This window comes from Amblyomma maculatum, chromosome 1 (assembly GCF_055883805.1).
Source record: "Amblyomma maculatum isolate TAMU_Amacu chromosome 1, ASM5588380v1, whole genome shotgun sequence".
NCBI lineage: Eukaryota > Metazoa > Arthropoda > Arachnida > Ixodida > Ixodidae > Amblyomma > Amblyomma maculatum.
In genome coordinates, this window is record NC_139344.1 from 44,949,550 (window position 1) to 44,965,878 (window position 16,329).

The window sequence follows — 16,329 nt, forward strand, 5'->3', positions numbered from 1 at the left end:
ATTCCTCTTATTTAGTAGAACTGTTTCTTGACCTAGACTTGGCAGCTGACTTGTTCAGTGAATTGGTTATGATAAAGAACATTCCTTTTTTTTTTTTTTTCTTTTTTTACTTTCGCACAATTACGCCAGCTGAATCTAATGCAAGTTTATCTCAATATAGCACAGAGCGAAATCCTGTTGTGCACAGGTGATGTGCCTGCCCACATTTTGTTTGAACACGAAATCGGATAATTTTTCTTTTTTTCACATCTTCGATTACCACGTGTCGCTTAACTGCTCTTCAGACGCTGTTTAGTATTTCCTCGTATCAGCGCAGTATACAGACGATCTCTCTACTCCACCGTTGTCACCACTTGGCTGCTATACCTGCTACCATTATTGCTGTTATCCCCATGATTATTATTAACTTGGGTTATGAGGAACGCCGTGGCGGAAGCTTACTTCGACCACCTGGGTCGGGTGGGTAAGCGTGCGCCGAAATATGTTCACTTCGTTTGCATCGAAATTTTGTTGTCGCAGCCGCGGTCACGAATACCTGCGCAGTAGCGGAGCGTATAAGGGACGCTGAAACACTTTTTTTCTGGCCGATTAATTTTGGACAGCTGCTGTGAAGGTAGCCAGCAGTACAGTTGTGGCGAATTCGCTTATGATGCTCATACCCACGAGACGTGTCAAAAAAATGCGTTGCAGCGTCTCTCACTTCTACATCGACTGTGCCTTCCAGAAGAGGCCCTTGCGTGTTCTTATTAAGCTTATACTTTCCCCTTAAATGACAAATAGAGAGCTAGCTGAGTTTACTGAGCGCTTGCAACGAACGCACATGCGGAACACGCGGTTAGCAGACGCCAGAATGTGTTCAGCCAGGTAGTGCTCGATACTTGTGCTTTTCAAGCTTCGTTCTTCTCTCACTTCGTAGATAAAAATCTGGCACAATTCACTGTAATGCCCAATATGATCGGGGTTTTATAGAAACTTCCTCTTTATTTTCTCAAATAGCAAAGGCTGTAGAAAGCCATTGTTTACGGGAGTACATATATGTTGTTTTTGTTTTTTTTTCTCTCTTTGTTTCTACCTCACATTTACCTGCGTGTAGCTGCCGTGCGAATTCCGTTTTGCCGTTCTTTCTGGGGCTGCCCCGGTTGTGCATGCTGTCGAACAGCGAAAACATTCGTTTTATAACGTCCCTTCTTCGTTCGGAATAAACAGCGTTGCAGTAGCTTCCTTAGCGTGGGACTGGGACGCATATTGGTGCCAATCACATAGAGGTCCATGTGTTGTAGTGGGTGGCTTCTAAAAGACTATGTTTGACCGTATAATGAAATGAAGCCGCAGCAATGGGTATCGGGAGACAGTCACAAAAATTAACCAAGGAGCTTATTCCTAGAAAGGGTTTAATTTAACTGTTATAGCTTGGAAACGGTGTTAGCAGCTTTTCGAACTGGTAAATAACATTTTTGGGGACCTGATGTTTTGGTTACTGTGAAGCATTCTGCTTTCCTGCAAAGTGAGCCAACAAATGCAAATAAGAGTAACTTGATCAATTGTATGAGAATAAGGTAAATCGTTCTGCTCTCAAAGACCAGAAAGCCTATCATCTCGCCTAAAGTATAGTTAAACGCAAGTAAAGCGACTTTTACAAAAGAAAAATAGATGTTTGATGTATTCCTGCGGTTTCATAGCAACGATATATTTTTCTTTCCTTTGATGGGGTTTAACGTTCCACATCAGCTCAGGCTATGAGAGACACCTTAGTGGAGGGCTCGGGAAATTTCGACCACCTCCGGTTCTTTAACGTGCACTGACATCGCACAGCATGCGCGCTTTGTTTTCGCCTCCATCGAAAAGCGGCCGACGCGGCCGGGATTCGACCCCGCATCCTTGGGTACAACAGTCGAGCGCCCTAACCACTGCGCCATCGTGGCGGGACTCTTCAGGTTTCACCAATATATGACGGTAGAACTTCACGAGGAAAACGCGAAATAAGAAGGCAAATTGTCGACAGTCATTATGCTATAAGGTCTGGCCCTGAAAGCACCACCTGCGCCCATCGCGAAACACTAAATGTATAATAATACACTTTGGGCAACATAAATTTCTGCGCGAACTAAGACAGCGAAGAAAAAGAGAAAGATAGGGAGGTTGGCTACTGCTGCGGCTCCGAGTCACACAAAATTATCTTCGCCACTGTATGTAAAGTTTCATGGCCTGCAATTTCGCAGAAACCCAAAAATTATGTACACATGTGGCATGCAAAATCTCCGCAAGGGTTCTTGAGGGAGAAGGAGAAGCGGGGGAAGTAGGCGAAGCCCCACGGCCGCTGATAAGCATTCACTACGACAGCCTGCGCGCCCTGGCAGGGAAAATTATGCGTGCTGCAAGAGCTCTAGGCAAGAAAAAATTGTTCAGCACTGTTTGCTTTCCAGAGGCGGCCGTAAACGTTACATAAGTAGATTAGCATTCCGTTGCCATCCCCGCGAGGCATCCGCTGCAGGCGTTCGAGCTTCTGGGCCCCGGATACGCGGCGGCACGTCCCAAAAAACACTCGGCCATGGATGCCCACCCAGGCGCGGGCTCTATGCTACACACCAGCTAGCAGTGAGCAGAATGGGAAGGGAGGTGAATTCGTCACGACTGCGACGCTCACCGACCGTCTAGAACATCCGCGCATACATTCCGGGCCCGCATGCGTTAAAAGGCGGCGAGCGAGCGCTGGACGACTAGCGCTCGTTGATGGGGGTGTGTCCAGCGAACTGAGTGCGAAGGTCTCGGTCGCGCCTCCGTTACCAGCGGCAGCGTCGTCGGCGGCCTACACGAGTCACGGCGCAAGATGACCGGCTCCGCCGACTGCACTTTCGCAATCCTTTAAGCCTGATTCACCGCTACAGGTATCCGGAGGAGCAGCCATGCGCGCGGGGACACATCATGCGCTCGATGGTTTCCGAGCTGGCGCTTACCTGTTCCGCCACTCTGTCATTCTTTTTGTTTTCCTGCACGCGAATCGGCCGACCGGGAGCTGTCGAAGAGTAAGCGACGGCTGTGGCGGCTTTTTGGTGGGACGCTCTGACGCCATTCACTCTTCTGTCGGCTTTCTCCCCTCTGTTTCCGCTCACTTTATCTTGAAGCACGTACGCGGATGCGTAGCTGCTTGTGCGTTTGGATGCACGCGTGCTCTGTCAGCGTTTCCCACAAAAACAGCCTCGTCACGTGGTATGACGTCAGTTGCATCAATTCGCCTGCCGCCATTCCCACCCCGGTACTCTAATTCGCAGTTATGGTGTAGCCGAGCAAAATCAAAGACGCTAGGTTAAAAGTAATGCTACGAAAAAAAAAAAAAAAAAGTGCCTACATGTGTATAATGCCGCATGGCATTTTCGTATAAAGAATGCAAGTCTAGAATTGGCGGTATGTGGACAACATCGGTGCAGCGACTCGGGTTGTGAAAGACGCCGCGTTGGAGGGCTCGGGAATAATTTAGACCACATCGCATTCTTGACCACGCGTGACATCGCACATCCCATGGGCGTTTTCATACTTCGCCTCCATTGAAATTTAGCCGCCAAGGCTGCGTTCGGACCCGCTACCTTGGGATCAGCCGCTGAAAGCCGAAGCCACTGAGTCGCCGCGCCGCGGTGGGTCAGAAGAACTGATCAAAATGTTGAACTCTATTGGAACAGACTAATTCGGCGTTCCTTCTTTTGCTAATGACGGCGAAATATCCAAAAAATATGACGAAACTACCGACAGCTTCGATTTGCTATTTCTAGTTGACTTTTTTTTTTTTTTTTTACTACGGTCGCTTTCTGCAGTAGTCGCAAGTGCCTGCTAAAATTATTAGCTGTGGCGGAAGTTTTAATGCCACTAAAGAAAAAAAAATGTTAGCTGTGTGAGGTTCAGCCGACCTCCATTCTTCCCGCTTTGGGCCAACTCTGAAACATTCACTTGATAGCCCATTTATTAAAGAAACATTCCCTTCTGGATGCCTACCACAAACCCAGAACAATGCTAGCAGAGTTGTGGTACATTAATGTGGTAAAAAAAAAAAAAAATGGAGCAAGAAATTAGCGGCCTATCTCGCTCGCGAGCAAAATTCAGGGCTCACTTTTGTACAGTGCTTAAGGATCGACTGATGACTAATATCACGCACCCGTAGTGGTCTATGGAACTGTAGTAATAAAAGCTCGTGTCGATTGAACAGCAACGCCGAGACGTGAGAGTAACACTATGCCAGATACATTTTAGCAACATCAGGATGCAGAGGGAATACTACCTACTACATTCTCATCTCGCGTCTCGCCCTCGCCTTTATAGTTGGAAAACTCCTGAAGTGCAACGTCGCGCTCAGCTTTTGTATTTTTCTCTGCATTGCTTGTCAGTCGGAACGAGCTACAAAAAACGTAGCTGGTTTTAAACGTATCGAGAATAATGAGTTTGGCAATAATCGACTATGGTTTAGTGGCTGGCGTGTCCTTTCTCCAGGATTTGTTCTCTCGTGATATTTCGTGAAGAAACTTGACAACTTTGAACTTGAAGAACCGTGAAGAAACTTCGAGCATATTTGTATGCTTTCCTCTTGACATTCCATGGGCAACCAAAGTTTGGTCTTGAAAGCTAGAACATGCTGCCGTACCATCCTCGTGACAATTTCTCGGCGGCTCTGTGCAGCTCGTGATAATATATAGAACACTAGATCCACATGCGATTTTCAGCGGTTTAGTCGTTATGTTCTACGCAAAAACGCGCACGCACGCACGCACGCACGCACGCACGCACGCACGCACACACACACACACACACACACACACACACACACACACACACACACACACACACACACACACACACACACACACACACACACACACACACACACACACACACACACACACACACACACACACACACACACACACACACACACACACACACACACACACACACACACACACACACACACAAAAAAAAAATCCCTGAATGTCAACAAATTAGGCTACGCGTAATGGTAACGCCATTTTTGATTTGACGCGTCAACGCTCTATCGAATGCGTAAAGCTGGTATATGCTGTGATATAAAGCTCAGATGTTTATCTGTAACGCTAAGACATTTCCGCTTGGTATAGCTACTGTTCTCCCAATCACGTGGACGTCTCGCAACAGCGAAGACCTTCCTGGCTTCTTGAGCTGAACGCTTCCGGTCGTACAGATGGGTTTCACGCGCACGCATATAGTGTTGCTCTCCACCCTCCTCGTCTGGACCATGGCGTCACAGCGGCCGCGAGTCGGGCTTCGTCGTACTGTCTGTATATAACGCTAAATATTACACACGACATAAGAGTTGCTGCCAATAAGCAACGTTACGAAGTGTTACAACGAACAAAAAAGCTGCAGTTCAGCTTAGGTGTAAAACGTCACATAACGCAGGAGCATCAACGTTTTTCGTTAACGAAAAGCGGAAATGGGGGTGGATTATAGGGAAGGCAGCTCGCCTGCATTTCGAAGAATACGAGCGCGCACCGGCGAAGTTTCTGGGCATGTTCGCAGTACGTGGTGCACAGTGGGGTCGCAGCCGGGTCCCTCGCAGTGAACGCATTTTTCCGAGGATGGTATCTTTTCACATCGCCACTGGTGCCGAACTGCAGGGGCCAATTTCTAATAGTATACAGCGTGTTGTATTTGCACACATTATTAGCAAGCAAAACCAACTCAGCGTACGAAGCCCAACGCATAAGAAGTTTGCAGAAGTTTGCTTTGATGGTCTCGCTTTTCTCTAAATCGCTAGTACATTTTAATACACTATATTGAAAGACGTGTAAAGAAAACAATATGTGTGCGGCTTCGCACAGGCTACACCCGCAGTTGACAAATCCATATAAGGACAACAACCACAATTGAGAAAGGTCAAAATTACTCCCAACTATCGATTTGTTTTGATCAAAATTCCGCGCGAGATGCGCAAACAAACCTTCGACCTGGGAAAACGAGAGCGTCTGAATAGCGTATATACAGCGGGAAAGCACGACGCATTAAGAGCAATCTCTGGCCTACTGACAAGGTTCTGGTAGCACAACTGCGACGGTCTATAAGAAGCGCCACTTAATACCTGCGGAAGGTATAAAGCACTTAAATGCGAGCCGCACGTTTCGCCGAAGGCCGCGAGACAGAATAACCGAAACCAAAAGGGGAGAACCCCAGATAGACATCGCCCGATGAGCAAAACAATCCATCTATTAACGTTTACGATAGCAGCCGCGCTGATCGATAGTCCTCGCAAAACTCTATTTTAGGATTCCTGAACCGAAACGTGGCTTTCATTCACAGAAATGAGCTGGAACGCCGTGACCGAGTCTTTGCGACCTTGACGAAGGTCTGCCTCGCGCGCCATTAAAGGCGTGTGCCAACTTTTTATCTGATGGTATCTGTAACTGCATACGCGCGCTCCTAACCGGGTATGTCTTTACGGCGGAAGGAACATATTCGCAGAATTTCGACGCGGCATGCAAGCATATTGTTTTTCTGCGCAACTCAGTCGTGCTTGTGTTGAGGCGAACAGAGATCTCGAGACCGCAGTAACTCACGCCGTAGGTGCGGGCACGCTTACCGCGCTATTGATGAGGCCTTACAGCTAACCTGTGGGATCAAAGGAGGCACTGAATCGCCAGCGGCGAATCCAGAAGTGAGGTTACGGGCTCACTTTTGGAAGGGAGGGTCCTGTCTGCACTGCACCATGCCATTCTTGGACTCTCCTCGCTGAACGTTGAGGCCATTGGGGTTTTTCCTTCAAAAATTTTCTCTCGATTAATAGGGCGTAGTCACTCATCACCCCCACGTTTTCCACTTTAAATTCGTTCCTAGCTTAAAACGTTATGTAGGATGTGACAGACATCACAGAGACGAATTCTGCAGTAGTTTAGGACAGCTAATGTGGTTGGGTTTGTAGGGTTTAACGTTGTGAGCTAATGTTGGGAGCCAAGAAGCCATTTTTTTTTTTTCATCGCCCTAAACCGCCGTTTGAGTGCTAGCGAGATCGGATGCCCCAGAGTACATTACACTACGTGAGTTTATGCCACTGTCAATGAAAGACATCACTTTTCAAGGGCAGCATGCAAATATGTGAAATGTGCACGCTATTTTTTTCATTCACTTGCTCTTCGTTCGTTATCATTTTTAAACTTCATCCATTAGCATGATAACCATTCAAGCGCGTTCCTCCTGTTTGTATCTTTATACGTACAGACGAACCTTGTCCCAGTCAGAAGAATACAGCGCTTGACTGGCCCCAACGTTTGCTTGCCTTTGACTGTTTGGCATTGTGGGGCCTAACAGTGTGCAGAAAAAAAAAAAAGCTAATTAGGAATTCACATCACAGACTTAAAACCAAATCAAGTTAATTCACTAGTCGTAAATATAAGCATACCTAAAGGTATGCATAATTGGGTCCCATAGCCTGTAAACTTTATGGGGACCCCATATGAGCAACGTACAAAAGTACCAAACACAGAGCATTCACAACCTGTACAGGGAGTTTTGGAAATAATAATTGATTCAACGAACAAACGAAGGAACTCAAAGCAAGGAACCAAGGTTGAAGAACCTGTTACATGTAAAAAAAAAATCTCAATATTTCTTTCAATTTAAATCAGAAATGCTATGGTTTGGTTCATGGAGTATAATGTCCCAAAGAGACAAATGCTATGAGAGACGCCATAGTCGGGGGCTCAAGAAAGTTCAACCACCTGGGGTTCTTTAACGTACACGAACATCGCACAGCACACGGGCGCCTTGTATTTTGCCTCCATCTAAAAGCGGTCTTGGCCGGGTTGAAAACAGAGCTGATATGACTTCAATTATAGAAGTATAGTACTCCAAAAACTAACAGCAGCGAAGGAAAACGTCATTTCGCAATTAGTATGAACTTTGGTAATAAAAAAATGTCATTTAAAGCAAACCTTTTGTAAACGACGCACTTCTAATATTATGACTCTTCAGTAGGTCGTGAGGGTCTCACTTGTAAGGAACTTGATTGCTGGCTAATTGAGAAGGCATAACGCTAAGCGGATGGAGGTACGGTTCTTTGACAGGACCTAAAAACCGTGAACTTAGTTTTAGAGGTATCAACGAATGAATTGTTATCGCGACAACATTTCACAACTTTTTCGAGTAGTCCATTTGTCTTGCCGCCGCGGTGGCGCAGTGGTTACGGCGCTCGACTACTGCGGCCAAGGATGCGAGATCGAATCCCGGCCTCGGCGGCCGCTTTTCGATGGAGGGGAAAAGCAAGGCGCCCGTGTGCTGTGCGATGTCAGTGCACGTTAAAGAACCCCAGGTGGTCGAAATTTCCGGAGTCCTCTACTACGGCGTCTCTCATAGGCTGGGTCGTTTTGGGTCGTTAAACCACTTAAACCAAAGCAAAGCAAAGCAAAGCAAAGCAAGCCAAACCAAACCAAATCAACCATTTTTCTTGTAAATTAAGTCGGAAATGATTTCTCGCACATAGATATGGTGGCCTCGTCGGCATATGAAGCGCACTGGGATTGGCTAAGCTAAGCTGGAAGATCACTGATGCAGATAGTGACAAGGCAAGGGGCCTAAAATACAACCCTGTGGAACCTCTTGATTAATGATTCTAATTTCAGAGTAGACATTAAAAAGGCGAATGCTCTGCTGTCATTTGGATAAGTAAGGTTTCAGTAATATTAAACAGTCCATTGTATCAGGGCCATGCGCAAGTAAGTGCAAACGGTGCGTGCGCAGCCTAGTAAATTAAGGTTTTATAGCAGATCTTTTGTTCATAAAATGTACAGAATTGGAATTGTCTGCTGTGTCTAAAGGACAGAAAGCGTTCATTAAGCTTCGATTTATATGAAACAATTCCTCATAAGAAACTAAAAACAAATGAAGAATAAAAAATTTCATCGTCGGCTTGAAGTAAGCTAGAGTGAGAGGAAATATGTTAAATTTGAAACTATCGAAATGGCTGTTTTTGAGCTCCTCATGTTTTGTGCAGGACAAAGACACGGTATAATGTAACCTCATCTCCGCTGGGTTCGCATAGGGTAGTGATTTGCCGCTATGAAGCTGCGTGTATGCTATCTACGCCCAATGCGAAGACGGCATAAAATCGCTTCGGCAAGGCCTTCTTTCTATTGACATTGCTTTCATTCTCCTAAAAGCGTCTCTAAAAACCTGTTTCTTTTCCCTGCACTTCCGTTATCCCGCGCAGCTTGCCCTTAATATATAAATTCACTATGCACTAATTTCATGTATTTTCTTTTAGTAACACTTACTTTCTTGGCTGTACAGTTACGAGGTCGATCATCACGTGCGTCAGCTCTGTAACAGCCGACCTTTATACATCCTTGTATATTAGCTAGGGGTGTGGGAATAATACCTTTAATGCGCTAGCATTAGATGTCGCACTGAGCCCTTGATCCAGGCAGTGGGTGTGTGGTCACCGCCGGCGGCACTGTTCGGATGCAAGAGGACAGCCGGCAGCCAGTGAAGGGGCTATGAGTTTGAAAGAAATAAAATAGATATTGTCGCAGTCGCTGTGGGACAGGGTTCCGATTCCGCGGGGGTACTCACAGGTCAGCTTCACGGGCCACTGCACTAGCGCACTATATCACACTCATGTATTTAACGGCCTCTCTCTCGCGCTGTGTACTGCATGTCGTCGTAGATCTTCACACTTCCAACCGCGCGCCATGGATACAAACGCATCGCTATCGCACTGTCGCCTTGACTTTTCTTAAGCTGCCCCAAAAGTTTATACTGGACTACCACTAACGTCCCCAGTCACCTATCTCATTTATGTTTACCTGAAGCCTGACCTTGAAGGCCTAGCCATGAACCGAAAGCGAGATGAAACGCTACGTGCAATCGCACATGGTTAGCATTTCGCCAGCTTAGCTAAATCGACTGCAATTCTTTTTTTTTTCCAGATCGAATCGAATACAAATAGTGTACCTCCGCTGCAAACTCGGGCAAGAATAATGTAGTTTCGCTACAGAATCAAATATGAATTGTATATCTAAAGCACTGAATTGAGTATGAATCGATATGTGCGCTGACTTTCGCTGCCTTTTGGAATAATTGAACAAGACAAGCAGTAGCGTGAAACACTGAAGTGCCAGCGGCGGTGCTTTGGCGTGGTATCGTAACTCCAGGAGTGAAAGCTATAGCTGTTAAAAACCGCAGCAGTAATCTACGCCAAGGGGCCGCAAAGCGAATTCAGTATGTTAACTCCATGATTAACGTCAAGTCAGAAGTGTAGAAAAATTATCCTTATTGACGACGAAAGGAAATAAACTAAAACCACACCTCAGGATATGAGACGTGCGAAGCTCGAGCATCAAGAAAGGTTGCTAAACTTGCTTAAGCCTTCCCTCGACCTCCAGTCTCAAAGGCTACCTATGGCCACTATGAACGTGACCAAACGAATAGACCGCGTAGTCACGCTAAACGCTTCATCCTGCAGATACTGATTTCTACAGGATGGCAGGCAGCGCCGAAGGTGCCCTGTTTTTCGAACAGGCGTTGAAGAAAATTACTATACGTCAGGCTTTATTCGAACCTCTTGCCAATTATTCGAAAATCATTAAATAAGTTCATTAGATATTCTATACGGTTCGAATATTTTTTTTTTTTTTCAAAATGCACTATTTGATTCTATAGAATAATCGAATACCAGAATATTCGATTCGATATTCTAAGTTTTCGAAGATTCACACACAGTTAGTAGTTGTTATATTATGCACGATGTGCCATGTTATAGGTTTCACTACATTCTTGGATTTCACTGCTGTGGGAAAGCCCAGACAATCAGTGTTATAATTAAAGGCCTTTCTTCATGCTCTCTATTACTTTCTCCCAAGAACTCAGTGCACCTCACCCGCATTCCTCTGTTCAGTTCCGCATTCCGCTTGAGCATCATTACCGCTTTACATAAAATATTTGTAGCGTACAGTCAGCAACTCACTATTCCTATATATAATGTTTCTTTAATAATGGGATACAGATCTTTTTGATTTTTGAATGCATCTGCACGCCGAGAAGTTCTTTGCTTTAAATGTGCCTTATTTGATGGCACTTTATCCCGTTACGCGAAGTCTTCCGACAAGAAGAAAAATGTAGTGCATTGGTGGCGGATATAGCACGTGTGGCTCGAGTGGAAATTCATGGCGTTGATCGAGAGAAAGTCGTTTTCGGATCAGCTACAACTCTGAAATTCGCGCACTTGTGTGCAAATGGGTTCTTTGTCGCGTGATAGCGTTATAGTAAAATATGATGCAACAGTTCTGTGGGAATTTAATTTTCAAGTATTCCTGAGACCACTTTCTTGTAGGAATTAGAGACCAAGGTTGCAGGGGACCGAAAAACACGCAGAGGAAGACAGACCCATGGAACCCAGGAGCTCGGAATCGAAGTTGCGACAGAAGAAGAAACGGAATGCCCTAACGGTAGACGGAAACCAACGCGCGAAACGAACTGTGGAAAGTGATTACACGTGCGGAAAGTAATGACTTCCTAGGCAGCGAGAGCTCGCTGTTTTCAAACCGGCGTCAAAATGGCCAAAAAAGCATATTAAACGGCGGAGCAGAACAAAAGAACGGCATCAATAAAGAAAAGTCTAGCCCCGCATACGTTACACCGTGCGTGTACGGTTTGAAAGTCGGCCAAAACAGTCGGCGCCGTCAGAGTGTCACGGCGTGCGCTGCTGGCATACACAACGCCAGTAGGAAAGGGGGCACAGCGCCCGTCGCAGCAGCGACAGCGGCCACGCGCGTCTGGCGGCGGCGGCGGCGCGCACGCGGAAACTGAACCCGGTTTCGCGCTTTTTGCTTCCCGCGCTGTCTGTCGCTTCTCTAAAACAAACGCCACTGCCGGGCACGCATCCTCTCCTTAGAGCATTGGTTCCGCTTCGTGAGGTGACGATTTGACACCGTTTTCGCGCTGGATATGGCGCGCTCGGAAAAGCGACCGCGGCAGCGTTCGCGCACGCGCTTGGCAATATGTGCGCGTAAAATGTCTATACGGCGGAGCACGCTGTCACACCAAGCGCACACAGAAATCCGCGAGTCAAACTCCCGCCCCTGGGCGTCGAGGTCGCTAGCCGAGAGCCCTTTGGCCCCGATTGCGTCCGTCTCTGCGCATACGCCACACGCATACAGGCTGTGCACGCGAATCCGGGGCCCACATTCGTGTGTGCGCGGGACGCTTTCCGTACGCGATTGCAGTGTGACAGAGAGAGACAGCGTGCGCATGCGACGCCCTTCGAATTTTCCAGCGACAAGGCAAACATCCTTTTGTGCCGATCCGCAGGTGGGGACGCACTAGATTTCCCTAGCGTGCGTGCACTCTTGTACAGGCCTCACACCGCTGTCGTGAGGCCGTACATCTTGGCACATTTTGTTTCCTGCGCGCACTACCCTAAGCTGAATGTAGGGGCGGAGCCAGAAAGAGAGAGAGAGAGAAAAAGTGCAAGAAACAATCACCGAAAGTTTGTTCCAATAAATGCTCCTTTTTATTTATTTTGTCTTTTAAGTGCCGATTATTTCCTCTCTTTTGCTCAAACATCGTTGTTTTAACGTTTGTTGACTCCTAAAGCGCAAACGTGATGCAAAGGTATTTGGAGTGTAAGTCACACGTTCCCGGGAGGTCAAAATATACTTCGGAGGTTGATGTGTATTCTCCACCCCTGACAAATTTACGGAGTAAAAACTAACAATTGTGAATATGCTGTTTTCCAGCGTGATCTGCAGAGAACTCGCGTGTACTTGCTCCACAGATCACCTCTGACATTTCATCTACTGCCCAAAAAAGGCTGCATAAATTAAGCATCGCGCACCTTCGACTCCTGGCATTTCGCATTTGGAACACTTTGGGTACTATGAAAGCCAGGTCCGAAGAGCACCGGGCTTTCTTTAGCAGTTCACTTCATGACTGGCTTTGTGCCCGAGGCTTACTGCTAGGTCCACTTTCGCGGTTAACGGTGTACTGCGGAGTGGGTAGTTGTGCATGTTGGTACGATGCACACTGCACGATAAGTGATGCACTGTTTAGACAATCACAAAAGAGGCAGGACGCAGCCGGTCCCGTCCTATTTGCCTTGTTATTGTATACACAACGGAACCCTCACCGTACAAATCAAACAGGGGGTTTCTCGGTTCTACACGGTTTTCTTTTTTAAAAGCAGGAAGTACCATAATTAAATTCGCCTAATAAGAGCCCGTTATTCTAGCTGCATCTTGTAAATGCTTCATAGAAGCAACAAATTTGGCACCTATAGAAACACCAACATCGTGATATTATTATGGGAGTAAACAGCGGAATAAGACGTGTTCACGAGGAGGAGTACACAGGACGACACTGAAACACAACTGAATTTTACTCGGTGAATTACCACCGTGTACTTTCCCTTGTGAACGCGACTTTTTTCAGCTGGTTTTTCTCGTAATCATGCACCAACTTGGCCAACAAGCTACGCGCTTCTTCAATGTCGTGACAGGGCGCGCTGAAAGACGTGACCGGGAATTTCTTTATAAGGTGAACGACCCGGAAGTTTGTGTTACTTACGTCGCATTTTTTTTTTTTTTTATGGGCCGTAGCTGTGGAGCCACGATTCAACCTACTTTACATATTTATGGTTTATCCGTCAAAAAGTTTCGTCAAACGAAAAGTGATCCTTCTTCACATATTTACGGTGTAAATTGTTTATCCGTCAAAAAATTTCGTGAGCCGAAAACTGTGGAATAGAAAACTATAGAAAGCCAAGTGGGCGCAATCTTACGATATCGTCGGAGGCACTTAGGTCTCTATCTTAAGTGCGGTAAGGCGGAAAGCCTTTCCTACAACTCTTTGCACTCATTTGCCGCTTATCACTCATCTGCTTCCCTTTTTTCTTTTATTTTTGCTAATTTTCGTTTATTTTCCTTCTTTGCTAATTTTCTTATTTTTTTTTTTGCTTTTTTGCGTTTCTACTTTTTCTCTTTTGGTTTCTTTTTCTATTTTTCTAGTTTTGTTCTTTCAATTTGTTCATTCCCACGTTCAAGTTTTGCACAATTTCAACGTCCGTGGCTGTTTTGGCGTCTGTACACTATACAGACGTCCTTGGCTATTTTGACATCTAATTGACTTTTTGTCTACAAATAATTAACTAATTTTTCCACATCAGCGAAATTTTGCACATAGACACAATTTTTCATTCTCTACCGCACATAACCATTCATTTTCTCATCAATCAACCCACTCTCGACAATGAAGGGGAGGTACCCTCCGCAGACGCGTAAATCATGTCCACACTCATAAGCCTATAAGGCTTTCGCCTTGAAACGGGCTTATCCAGAATTTCTGAGTATGGTCCACTTTTTGGTGCTTCCTAATCTTAACACTCGAGGTACTGATGTTGCCATTAATTTTCTTATCTTAAATTCCTTTTAATGCGAAAACCTTAATCGCCCCATTCAAGCAAAAGCCATCGCCGTGCACAAAAATGGTACGAAAAGTCACGAGCATGCTTCTGGCAGGCCTTGTTCGGGCAGTGGCATGGACTGTGCCTCTGGCTGTGACACTGAGACTTGTGACACTGTGAATTGATGCATTTTAGCCCTATTTACGCGAATAATGAGCGGAATGTTTACAAACGTCGCCTGTACGTCTACTTCTCCTTAGAGCGCGTGGGTATGGTCTTCAATCGCAATTTAAATACCCTCGGAGATGACGGAACATATTTAACGTCTTCCCTCCAAAGTAGACCGGAACGCGTGATCTGTTGACTGCTTGGCTGATTCTGGAACGCGCGATGATTGGCTGGATGCGAGCAGTGGCGAAATAGACAGGCGTGCCTTTATAAACTGCTCACAAATTCTTACAGTAGAAAGCTAGCAAACGTCAATCGGGCTAAATCACTCGACAAAATGAATTACAAGCGATAGTATCATAAAGTGCTGTTTTTATATAAACTGCGGTGATTATATTCTATATGCCGACTTAGTTTAATAACGAGTAAGGTAAATGATGTATTTCTCCAAATGTTTTCATCACTCGGGAAGCTATATCACTGTGAAAAGGTGGAGACTATATATAAAATGAGATCGACAGTGAACTCGCCCAAAAATAAGTGTTTAATAACAGGCTTCCGTAATCAATAATTAATCTACATTCTCGCATTGATTTTCTCTAAATACATAATATATTGTTACGGGGCGGCAAGCCGACGCGCACAGAGAACAGACAGAAGGTGGTCAGTGACTGAGGGATAGTTTAATGAATCGCGGCGGGCCTAGCGCGAGCGTTCCTGTCCGCGCCACTGCCCGCTTCTTCCTCGTCCATAACATCACTCGGGGCCACCGAGCGATCGTCCCGATCGTGGACGAGGAAGTTTGCCGATGTCGATGCGATCCATGGCGCGTATTGCCATTCCCTGAAAACTACAGCAACGGAAGTGCCAGGTGGCGTCACAAAAAAATAAACACAACAAAAAAGAAGTCAACAAAGCTATATGTTTATTTGAGTGCAGTGCATAAACTAAAATGCATACGCAATAAAATAGTTTTGCTCGATTAAAAGCTTGCAGTAATCCTCTGATCATGCCAGTTGCGTCCGTCGCACCACCGTACTACCCGTCGCTTCTGTGGCGCAATGGATAAACACCACGTACCTGATTGTAAGACATGTGTTCGACATGTGTAGATTGCGTTCAGTGACAGCTCTCAGCAACAATCACCTTTTAACATGCTTTAAACTATTTTTTTTATGGATTTACGCCGCGGCGAGTTTTAAAGTTAACTTATTCAACGTAGCAAAGATGGCGCGACAGGCGCCACCGATGTATTACGTTCTTTACAGTAAGTAATTTCAATCCATAAAACTGTTTTGTAATATGGCATTTCAATTTCCGTACTACGCTTCATGCTAAAAAAAAATGTAAGGTTACGTTTTATTTTTGAGTGACGCACCCGGCATTTCCGTTGCTGCAGTTTTCGGGGAACGGCAATACGCATCCATATGGCATCACGATGGGCGTGGCTAGATGGCTGAAGAAGAAGAGGAAAAAGGAAGAAGACAACGGCTTGCCGACACGATGATTCCCGGTGAAGCCTGGATCAGGATGCTTTCGGACCACAGGTCACCAAGACCCGATGGCGGAGTCCCAGGCACACACCGCATGACATAGGCAGGGGTGATGTCTTCGAGTGCAGCGGCGTCTTAGGTCGTGGGGTCTTGGTCAGTGGGGTCTTTTGTCGGCTCATCGGGTCAGTGGATTCATATGGTGTTCGGCTCTCTCGTTCTGTCTTGTGGTCGTGTGGATGCCCCCACCCCCCATCTCGTGTCAGT

The 16,329-nt window shown here is 46.0% G+C and overlaps 1 protein-coding gene across 1 annotated transcript in view; it reads left to right on the forward strand.

Annotated features, from left to right (window-relative positions):
• The window catches only part of LOC146202254 (cocaine esterase-like), a 58,301-nt gene that overhangs the window by 1,342 nt on the left and 40,630 nt on the right, over positions 1–16,329 (forward strand). The window lies entirely within an intron of this gene.